This window comes from Pygocentrus nattereri, chromosome 24 (assembly GCF_015220715.1).
Source record: "Pygocentrus nattereri isolate fPygNat1 chromosome 24, fPygNat1.pri, whole genome shotgun sequence".
Lineage (NCBI taxonomy): Eukaryota > Metazoa > Chordata > Actinopteri > Characiformes > Serrasalmidae > Pygocentrus > Pygocentrus nattereri.
Genome location: NC_051234.1, coordinates 5219714 through 5229107, shown reverse-complemented (window position 1 = coordinate 5229107; position 9394 = coordinate 5219714). Strand labels below are relative to the sequence as shown.

General features: G+C 42.6%; 1 protein-coding gene across 5 annotated transcripts in view; it reads left to right on the top strand.

The window, feature by feature from the left end:
* Positions 1 to 9394, top strand: part of LOC108415248 (CD276 antigen-like) — a 29079-nt gene that overhangs the window by 2370 nt on the left and 17315 nt on the right. The window contains exon 1 of one of the 5 annotated variants that reach the window (XM_037533946.1): positions 2030 to 2267. The exons of 1 other annotated variant lie outside the window; for it this stretch is intronic. The gene's annotated coding sequence lies outside the window, so the exon portion shown is untranslated. Of the gene's footprint in view, positions 1 to 2029; positions 2268 to 2316; positions 2430 to 7899; positions 7935 to 8107; positions 8144 to 9394 lie in introns of those variants that run through there. 3 more of the 5 variants (XM_037533948.1, XM_037533950.1, XM_037533951.1) reach the window with 3 other exon arrangements.

Here is a 9394-nt window from a genome sequence, read left to right as displayed (position 1 = left end):
ACTGTAAAGTTTGATGGAAGAGGGATAATACTATTGCTATAGCAGTTCTTCCTGATTGACAGACCTCAGCCTGTTAAGAGTTAAGACAAACTCTTCTCCTCCCATCACACTGATCACACTGACATCCCATCACACTGACAGCCTACAGGGACAAGGTGCAGCACCTGGTGGCTTGGTGTGACAATAACAATCTGGCGATCAACACCCAGAAAACCAAGGAGATCATAGTGTAGCCAGGATTTCAAGTTCTTTGGTATCCTCATCTCTGATGATCTCACCTGGTCCCTAAACTTCTCCATCATGGTCAAAAAAGGCGCCACAGCGTCTTTACTTCATACAGAGCGTCAAGAAAGCTCACCTGTGTCCAGGGATGCTGGTGGACATTTACCACTGTACCATTGAGAGCATACTCACAAACTGCACCTCAGTAACTCTCAGACCCCATGGTGTAACAATAACATCAAACAGATGGTAAAGAGGAAAAGTGTGAATGTAAATAGACACATAATCAAGGACCTTCCTCATCCTAACCATGGACTTTTTACCCTCCTCCTGGCAGAAACATCTCCTCCGGCAGCAAGCAGGCTCAGGAAGAACTTCTTCTCTCAGGCTGTGACCCTGCTGAACTCCACACCGTCACTTTAACTGTATATTTGCACGCACTGCACTGTAGTTTATATCCTAGTATTACTGTGCTATTCATATTTGCACAGTCTATTACTGCACTATTGATATTTGCACCAACAATTACTGTACAAGCTTACTCTGCATACTTCTTATCTTTTACATGTGCTGCTCTCACTGGACATACTTCCTCATTTTCGTTGGGAGTGACAAGGATGGACAAGATTAGAAATGAGCAGATCAGAGGGACAGTGAAGGTGGAGCAGTTTGGACATAAAGCCAGAGAGGCCAGGTTGAGATGGTTTGGACATGTGTTGAGGAGGAAAAGTGGATATATTGGGCAAATAATGTTGGAGATGGAGCTGCTGGGTAGAAGGAGAAGAGGTAGACCTCAGAGAAGGTTTATGGATGTAGTTAAGGTGGACATGGAGATGGTTGGTGTGAAAGTAGAGGAGGCAATGGATAGGGCAAGATGGAGGCAGATGATCCGCTGTGGCGACCCCTAAAGGGAGCAGCCGAAAGAAGAAGATATTTATACTTGCATATCTATATGTTTTACCACTCAACACTAATCGTAAAAATAAACATTAATTGTAGAAAAATAGAATAATAAAAAGTAATATAAGAGGACCTAACCATCTGTTACATTATTATATGTAAATAATAACATATTTTGCACTTTTGGTTAGATACTAACTGCGTTTCATTGGCTCTGTACCTGTACTCTGCACAATGACAAAGTTGAACCTAACCTAATTTAATCTAATCTAGTGGGGTTGCTTTTCAGGGGTTGGCTGCTTTTCAGGGGCCCCTAAGTTCCAGTGAAGGGAAATCTTAGTGCTTAAGCATACCAAGACATTTTAGGCTTGTGTGCTTCCAACTTTGTGTGAACAGTTTGGGGAAGAACCTTTTCTGTTCCAGCATGACTGAGCAAGGTCCATAAATGAATAGCTGGGTGAGTCTAAAGAGCTCTGACCCCAACAAAGACATTACTGTCTGTCCTCACAAACGCTCCTTTGTATGAATGGACAAAAATTTCCACAGACACTCCCCAAAATCTTGTAGGAAGCTTCCCAGGACAGTGCAAGCTGTTATAGCCGCAAAGGGTGAAACAACTCCATATCAGTAGCTATGGATTTAGAATGGGGTGTAGGTATAACGTGTATTTGTCCCAATAATTTTGTCCACATAGTGTATCACAAACACAGGCAAATGGGTTAAAAAAACAACACAGAGCTATTATTTCTGCGAAACAGCAAAAATAAGCCAGCTTGAAAAAAATGAAAACAGCCTGCCCCCAAGTGAAGACCCCAAAGCAAAATATACTCCCACCTCATGACGCATTATCATGGCTTTTTTAGTCTAAATCAGGAAATCTCTCTTTAGAGACCACTGCAGCACCACTGCAAGAGACAGATGGGCTTACAGCAGATGGCCGTGATGGGTAAATGTTTCAAGTTGGCGTGGGCTCAGAACGGGAACCCCCAAAAAGTTTATCAGAACAGTCAGAAGATCCAGCTGTGAGCATCTGCTAAGAGGCTTAATTTTTGAAGGAAAAGTGAAAGTAAAGCCGCTCATTTCCACACACTGTGGTTCTTTTTGTGAGAACGTCATCCAGGACAAGTTATTTCGACTCGTTTCATGTAAGTTTGAAACCCTGATGAGTTCTTTTTCACAGCATTCATTGTTTCGCGCATGTCTCGTCGGCTGCCGACAGGCTAAGGTCCCGTTTAGTTCCGCGGTTCAGACTCGGTCTGCGTGGCTAACGGTTCAGGGATGCTGAGCTGGATGAAGTTCTGCTCCAGGTTTGTTTCGTGTTTCTCAGCAGAGGCGCTTTAAAACACTTTGTTAGCTTTTCCAGCTAAACTCTGGCATAATAATGTGCTCAGGTTTGTTTACGACGCAGCCTTTCCTCGGGGGTCTTTAACACGTTCGAGGGTGTTAGATATCTTGTCTTTGTTCGCTGTTTTCGCGCAGTTTACGGTAAAGACGATTATTTACGGTCACAGAAACTCAGTAACGCTAATATCATTTCTAGTTAATCATTTTTCCAGAATCTTCCCTCACAAAACGGGCTCAACGGCGAATTTGCATTCATTTCTGCACGTGTTTGTTAGGCAAAGTGGAGGAGCTGTAATGCTGAGTGAGGACAAACGTGACTGATGCTGCACTTATACATTGTATTTTATTGTATTGCACTGTGTATTGTAGTGTATTGTAGTGTATTGTATTTTATTGTATTGTAGAGTATTGTATTGTGGTGTAGTGTATTGTATTGTGCTGTGGTGTAGTGTATTGTATTGTAGTTTATTGTAGTTTATTGTATTGTAGTGGTATTGTATTGTAGTGTAGTATATTGTAGTGTATTGTATTGTAGTGTAGTATATTGTAGTGTACTGTATTGTAGTGTAGTATATTGTAGTGTAGTGTATTGCAGTGTATTGTATTGTGTAGTGTATTTCAGTGTATTGTAGTGTATTGCAGTGTAATGTATTGCAGTGTAGTGCATTGTATTGTAGTGTATTGTAGTGTAGTGTATTGTAGTGTGTTGTATTATAGTTTATTGTATTGCAGTGTATTGTAGTGTAGTATATTGTGTTGTAGTGTATTATAGTTTATTTCTTGCAGTGTATTGTATTGTAGTGTAGTATATTTTATTGTATTGTATTGTAGTGTAGTGTATTGTATTGTAGTGTATTGTAGTTTATTGTGTTGCAGTGTATTGTCATTTATTTTATTGTAGTGTATTGTATTGTAGTGTCGTATATTTTATTGTATTGTATTGTGGTGTAGTGTATTGCAGTGTATTGTCATTTATTTTATTGTAGTGTATTATAGTTTATTTTATTGTAGTGTATTGTATTGTAGTGTAGTGTATTTTATTATAGTTTATTGTATTGCAGTGTACTGTAGTGTAGTATATTGTAGTGTGTTGTATTGCAGTGTATTGTAGTTTATTTATTGTAGTGTATTGTATTGTAGTGTATTGTAGTTTATTGTATTGTAGTGTATTGTATTGTTTTGTATTGTAGTGTAGTGTAGTGTAGTGTAGTGCAGTGTATTGTAGTGTATTCTATTGTCCATCCATCCATTATCTTCCGCTTCTCCGGGGTTCAGGTCGCGGGGGCAGCATCCTAAGCAATGAGGCCCAGACCTCCCTTTCCCCAGCCACTTCCACTAGCTCTCCAAGGGGGATTCCGAGGCGCTCCCAGGCCAGCTGGGCGATATAGTCACGCCAGCATGTCCTGGGTCTTCCCCGGGGTCTCCTCCCAGGTGAACTTGCCTGTGACACCTCCCGAGGCAGGCGTCCAGGAGGCATCCTAACCAGATGCCTTAACCACCTCCTCTCGACGTGAAGAAGCAGTGGCTCTACTCCGAGTCCCTCCCGGATGACCGAACTTCTCACCTTATCTCTAAGGGAGAGTCCAGACACCCTGCAGAGGAAACTCATTTCGGCTGCTTGTATTCGCGATCTTATTCTTTCGGTCATTACCCAAAGCTCATGACCATAGGTGAGGGTGAGAACGTAGATCGACCGGTAAATCGAGAGCCTTGCCTTATGGCTCAGCTCTTTCTTTACCACAACAGGCCGGTAAAGAGCCCGCATCACTGCTGACCCAGCTCCAAAACGCCTGTAAATCTCCCTTGTACCAAGACCCCGAGATGCAAACTCCCATGAACCCTCCAGAATCCTGGAGAGGGTGAAGAGTTGGTCCAGTGTTCCACGACCAGGGCGGAACCCGCACTGCTCCTCCTGGATCTGAGGTTCGACTATAAGCCGGACTCTCTTCTCTAGTACCCCTGCGTAGACCTTACCAGGGAGGCTGAGGAGTGTGATTCCCCTGTAGTTGGAACACACCCTCCGGTCCCCTTTTTTATAGTCACCACCACCTCAGTCTGCCAATATAGTGGAAAAGGCGTGTCAGCCAAGACAGCCCCACAACATCCAGAGCCTTGAGGAACTCAGTGCGGATCTCATCCACCCCTGGAGCCTTGCCACCAAGGAGCTTCTTAACTACCTTAGCGACTTCGGCCTCAGTAATGGACAAGCCTATTCCCATGTCTCCAGACTCCTGCCTCCTCACTGGAGAATGTGTCAGTGGGATTGAGAAGGTCCTCAAAGTATTCCTTCCACCGCCCAATGACGTCTTCAGTCGAAGTCAGCAGCACACCATCTCCACTATATACAGTGCCAGTGGTAGACTGCTTTCCCCTTCTGAGTCGCCTGATGGTTTGCCAGAATATTTTCGGAGCCGACTTAAAGTCACTTTCCAAGGCCTCACCAAACTCCTCCCACACATGGGTTTTTGCCTTGGTGACGACTGAAGCCACAGATCGCTTGGCCTGTCGATACCTGCCAGCTGCCTCTGGTGTCCTACAGGCCAACCATGCCTGGTAGGACTCCTTCTTCAGCTTAATAATGGAGGAGCGGAACACGGCCAATTCTGAGTCAATGTCCCCCACCTCCCCTCCTATCTGGTCAAAGTTCTGACGGAGGTGTGAGTTGAAGATCAATCTGACAGGTTCTTCTGCCAGACGTTCCCAGGAAACCCTCACTATACATTTGGGCTTGCCTGGTCTGACCGGCATCTCCCCCCACCACCTGATCCAACTCACCACCAGATGGTGATCAGATGACAGCTCAGCTCCTCTCTTTACCCGAGTGTCCAAAACACATGGCAGCAAGTCTGACATGGCCACCAGATGCTCGCTGGCGAGCCCCTCCCCCAGGCCTGGCTCCAGGGTGGGGCCCTGGTAACCCTGTTCTGGGCAAGGTACACAAGTCCCGTTTTCGTCTTTTCTTAGGAGTTATTATGGATCACACTTTGTCTGACCTGTCACCTAGGATCAATTTGCCATGGGAGACCCTACCAGGAGCTTTTGCTCCAGACAACATAGCTCCTAGGATCATTCAAGCACGCAAACCCCTCCACCACAATAAGTTGGTGATCCATGGAGAGAGTATTGTATTGTAGTGTATTGTATTGTATTGTATTGTTGTGTAGTGTATTGTAGTGTATTGTATTGCACAGAGTTCTGTGTTCAACTCAACTCAACCTTTCTCTGGGTATCAAGTGACTTTGTGTTTCTAGCAGTAGCTGAGCTCAGAACTGTCTTTCTCTCTAACCTACTGGTAACTACCAAAGACACTTTCTCTAGGTAGACAAAGCACTTGTTGTAAGTCGCTCTGGACAAGAGCGTCTGCTAAATGCTGTAAATGTAGATGTAAATGTTCAGGGAAATGTGCTTTGTCTGTTGTGATTGTAAACATGTGAATGAGATGCTTGCAGTGATTTTGATGTGCCTGTCGCTGCTCTCTGTGTGGTTTTAGTTAATTATGCATGTAGCAGCTCATGTGCACCAATGGGTGGTTTTGTCTGGCGGATATTTGGGGCCATGTTTGGGGGATCTTTCCTGTTTTGGAACAAAATGAAAAGAAACGCAAAGCTACTCCAACCACATTACCCTGAAAGCCTCTGTAGTGCTTGCCTGATGCAGAATACCTCTCATCATCTTCCAGTACAAGTACAGTACTTTCCTGCAAATGACTGCACTGTGCCAAAAGAAACGAGAGGGGTCTGGTTGCAGACATGAACTCTCAGCATGACATGCAGCTCCCGCTAGTGATGACTTCAGTGTACACTCTGCTACGATACATGTTTTTGTCGGTTTTCTGAGGGACAATGCCCAACCACGTAGTGCTGGGCAACAAGAGCTAAACAGAATGTATATTAATGGTGTCATACTTATAATAAGGTAATTAAATATGGAAACTTCCAGAATAAAACCTACCATGACGATGAGCATGAATGACAAACAGGCTGCTGCTGAAACTCATGAAAGCTACATTGAAGATGATCAGAACTGGTGAACAAAAACTGTAATACTGATTAAAATAGAATTTATGGATTCTAGGAGATTACAGCACACAGTCAACATGGTACAGATTACTTTTGCTGTGTCGGCAACATCGTCACAACCTCCTAGAAAGTTGTCAGACAATGTTCATAACTTTCTTAGGAATTCCATTGCAGACAATGTTGTCTTAACTTTCTGAGGAATGACATTTCAATGTTGTGACAATGTAGACAGCACCAGGCAGATGATGCTGTGGGCACCAAAACAGTACGTTGTCACAACACAACTGTGTTTGCAGGGCCGGAATAAAATATGATGGCTTTGATTATTAACGGGAATTGGCTCGATGGTTGCTGTTATAGGCCATTAGATAATGTATGTGGAATCTGTCCCAAAACACCTGATTAAATGACTAGAGTTCTTTACACCGTGATGATAACCCATCAAGAAAACACAGAATACCATTGGTGAATACACCTTCCTGGAGCAGTAGGCAGCCCTGTCCATGGCGACTGGGCAGTAGTTGGGGAAATGTCTGGGTTCTTACTGGAATCCCTGACATGACAGACTCAGTATTTGTGAGGTTTGTCTGACTTACAGAATCTACATATATACTGGATTTTATTTTATCAAGCATAGAGATGTGCATCGTTTTGCACTATTTTAGAATAGATATTCATTCCCCTACATGCTAAATTGCCCCTGGGTGTGGGTGTGCGAGTGACTCTGTGTCTGTCTGTCTGCCCTGCGATGGACTGGCGACCTGTCCAGTGTGTATCCTGCCTTCTGCCCGATGACCGCTGGGATAGGCTCTAGCAGTCTCAAATGGCTCCCTGCTCCCTACAGAGTGCACTACACAAGAATATAAATACTGGCTCTTACATCCCAACAGTGCATAATTTAGCTAAGAATATTAATTTAATACACATAGTGCAGCCAAACAGAACAGGCAGTGCATGGTACTGGGGGTTTGTGGAGTTTTCAAAGGAGAATGTAGCATACTGTGACATATTAGCAGGTTAGCAGATAGCCTAGCACAGTCATTGAGGTAGCAAACTGAACAGCGATGGTAAACAGTATTTGGTTGATATAGTAAATCTAGCAGTTAACATTGTTAAAGTAAAATGTGCAAAAATGCAAGTCAAACATTGTTAAGGAAACAAGCAAAATGCAAGTATTCAGAACTACAGTCATATCAAATGAAGTATTTCAGTGAAATGAAGTCATTATACTTAAATACAGTGTTCCAGCCATAATTTGGAACTGCAAGAAGTGGGAGTGAGTTAGTCCCATGTTGTTATGCACTGTATATGGGTGTGGGTCCGTGGGAGTTGAGAGATGTGATGATGTATGGGAACACCTACACTGCTTAGTTCTGAAAGTACAGAGCCATTTGAGGTTCAGACTGGATTTGATGCTACTTCTAACTGAAACACAGACACTTGAAGCCCGTAAGTCATTCAAGTAACTTTCATATTATATGTTATAAGTGAAGGCTGTGGTCAGACATATAAAATGATACTGTGTCAACTGCTATTTTGGCCTGTGATCATAGTAATGGTCTTTTCTCTTTTTAGCATTGCTGGGGAAGGTGTTCCTTGTTACCTTTGACTTCGCCATCGTGATAAACTGAGAGAAACGCCGCTGCTTTTTCTTTAAAGTAATGCCAGAAGCCCATCAAAGCAAAACTACTCTGCTTTCGTAGCTTGTATTAGGTTCTTGAGATAACAACCAGTGTAGGACTTGCCTCTTTTATGCTTATGCTCCTGTGAGCTCATACCCTGGTATTATCACTTAACATATCAAATACGGGTCTAAGCCTGTCAAGCTGAAGCAGAACTTTGTTTGCAGCTTTCCTCCCTTCAGTCTGACCTCCAGCACTCTGTAGCAAATCAGCTCATTCAGCTCATTATGTGAGTCAGAAAAAGACCATCTTACTCCTTAAATCAGTGGAAGCTTTTGGGGTTGTTTGTGTGAGCTGTCATTGGCTACAGCTTAGACCAGGGGTCAGCAAATGTTAAGAAGAGGCATTTTGTCCTTTCAACAAAAATAAAACCACATTTTTGCATTTTATCAAAGTAATGTTTTACTGTCTTGTCTAAAAATATGTCTTAATATATGCTAGCTTATGTCCTAGTATAGATTAAAAAATGCAATATAAACGACCTTACAGACTTACTTTGCTCTGGTTTAGGCTTTAGTTCAGCTATAGCTGCTTTTCTCACATCTCGTACAGGAAATCTTTCCGCAAAAGTGTAACAGCTTCTTGTACAATGTAAAATGAGTGCTTATGAATGCAAATAAGTCAAATTGTCTCCAAATTATCGATGTTCATCTTAATTCTTTCTCTTTGCCTTTTCGTTAGCTACTAGCTAGGCGAGACTGTTGTCTGCTATGGTGGCCAGCAGTCTGAATCATCAGCTATCAGCTATACATTAACTCCAGCGTTTAAGTCAGCATTTAATGATCAGCAGAGCTTTATTTTGCTGCAAACAGGGCAGTAAACGAGCCACATTCATATGATGCTGACCCCCCTGGGTTAGACACATTGAGTTAGCCAGCTATTGCATCATTGGCAACAGTTATCTAATGTTATATAAAATCTAACCAGGTGTTTGATCATGTTTATCATTTTTTGATCATTATATATCTGTATATATACATATACATAACAGATACATATACAGTATCTCATAAAAGTCAGTACACCCCTCACATTTCTGCAAATATTTTATTATATCTTTACATGGGACAAAACTATAGAAATGAGACTTGGATATAAAGTGGTCAGTGTGCAGCTTGTATAGCAGTACAGATTTACTGTCCTCTGAAAAGAACTCAACACACAGCCATTAATGTCTAAATAGCTGGCAACACAAGTGGGTATCACAAGATACTGAAAACACTAAAC